This window comes from Rattus rattus, chromosome 2 (genome assembly GCF_011064425.1).
Source record: "Rattus rattus isolate New Zealand chromosome 2, Rrattus_CSIRO_v1, whole genome shotgun sequence".
Lineage (NCBI taxonomy): Eukaryota > Metazoa > Chordata > Mammalia > Rodentia > Muridae > Rattus > Rattus rattus.
The window spans coordinates 13,038,889-13,041,363 of NC_046155.1; positions in this window are offsets into that span (position 1 = coordinate 13,038,889).

The following is a 2,475-nucleotide window of genomic DNA, read 5'->3' on the forward strand; positions in this document are numbered from 1 at the left end:
ATAAGTCATGGAATGCTAGCAGCCACTGTAGTAAGAAAGAAGAAAGAAGCAGTGTCCTCTAGAGCATACAAGGAGCCACGGTTTTGATCACTCATTAAGCTAAACCATGTGAAGCTTGAGATTTTTCAGTTCAGATGGCAGATCAAAATATGTATTATGTAAACCTCCATGTTTACAGTAATTTTTTAGAACAACTGTAGAATTCTAACACAAACTTTCACTTGGCTTCTTTGCTGTAATAGACAAACATAAATATTATGTATTAGTTGCAGAAAATTTCAAAATGAATTTCCATCTGTTTCTGGGATTTTATAGGTAAAAATGTTTGCTATTAATTCAAAATATGTTGCTTTATATAATATTATATTTATTTTCTTGTTGGAGTCAACACTAGAAAGTGAGATATTTCTCTATAGAAATTATTCATCAGTTAGGAAATAAAAATAAAATGTAATAAAATATTGCAAAGAATAAAAATAGTCCCCTGAATCTCCACAGACATCTTAATTGCTTTTGCCCTTTAAGATTAATCTCACAGAATTGCTCTCCAGAGGTCTCAAGTCTCTAGAATTTTCCCCCCAGATATCCCTGTATTGGCCTCTAATTATAATGTAACTCCGAGTGATGCCACTGTAGGAACATACTATATGTTATGCTTCATTGGTCATTAGATATTGATAGTCACTCTTAGCACCTACAGCCTTCTTGACCCAAGGATTTGCTAAGAACCTTTAACAAAGATCTAGGGAAAACATAAAATCACATTGATTGAGGTTTAAGTAATTGCTTCAAGACAAGTTTTGGAGAACTGCATTAGGCACAATCACAGTTGTGATTGACATGACAGATGTGGTGTTATCATGTTTCTAAAGCAAATTAAGAAGAAAATGAGAGGTTGTCCAGGCAACTAAGACTCAATGGAGGTTTAGAATTTAATATGTGAAAATACTTTCTCCTTCCTCATTCTCTTAATTAGAGAATTAGGAGCCTTTTGACAACTGCCTGAGAGAGAGATTCTCTCACAGCACACACATACACACACACACACACACACACACACACACACACACATTGCTGATCTGGCGATGTCAGTATGTTATTCAAGATTGGCTGTTCTCTCACATGGAACTGGTAAGCTTCTACTTTACTTGAAATTTTTATTAATTTTGTATGGAAAACCAGCAAGGCAACTATATTCATTGTGAGTAACTCTAAAGAACACTGAATGGTTTCAACACGCTTTCAAATTCTGAGGTAAATGTGAAAAATTCTATCATATGAAATGTAGGAATTCTTATGACACATCATGCTTATTTCTCCATAATAATGAAAAGAACCTCCAAAAAGTATGATGCCCTAGTTAATTACACTATAATCTAACAGTAACTAGGTATTTACTTCTTACTGGAGGAAAGAAACGAGAAAAGAAAACAGCTAATCCTTAAAGTGAAAGAACATACTCTTCAAGTCAAAAAGTTCCTAATGGATTAATACGTTTTGAACTGTACTTTAACCTTCCTCCATGATCTAATGCCACTAATATTAATGCACCTGTACATGCTGGACAGATATGGATAAAATCATAGATTTTAATTAGATTGAAGATGAATTTAACTTTTGAATCTTGACTCTTTTTCAAAACTGGATATATAAATTTTAGATTATTATGTATGTTTTAATTTTCATGTTTTCTAAGAGTGAAGAATAAAATTGCTACTTGCTTCCTCTTCCAGACATAGGCACAGAGACACACAGACACATGTTTATATATACAGTCTTTATTACTAGTTGTAGAGATAAGTACATCTAAGGTTTACATGTATTTGTTAAAGTTGAAAGCAATGTTAGAGTCAGGCTTATAAACTTCAGGCATATAAATTCATATTTGAGAATATGAGGTGAAGAAAATCTATGAATAATATAATTGGAATATTCTTTTCAAAAGCTTAAATTGTAGAAGTTAAGAAATGTATATACAAATGTATATATAAGAAATATTTCGGTTAATAATAATAATAATAAAAAGAAATGTAGCATTGGCACAAAAACAATGCCTTTATGAAATTCATAGGCAAATGGTTGGAACTGGAAAATATCATCCTGAGTGAGGTAACCCAATCACAGAAAAACACACATGGTATGCACTCATTGATAAGTGGCTATTAGCCCAAATGCTTGAATTACCCTAGATTCATAGAACACATGAAACTCAAGATGGATGATCAAAATGTGAATGTTTCACTCCTTCTTTAAAAGGGGAACAAGAATACACTTGCAGGGAATAGAGAGGCAAAGATTAAAACAGAGACAGAAGGAACACCCATTCAGAGCCTGCCCCACATGTGGCCCATACATATACAGCCACCCAATTAGACAAGATGGATGAAGGAAAGAAGTGCAGGCCGACAGGAGCCGGATGTAGATCTCTCCTGAGAGACACAGCCAGAATACAGCAAATACAGAGGCGAATGCCAG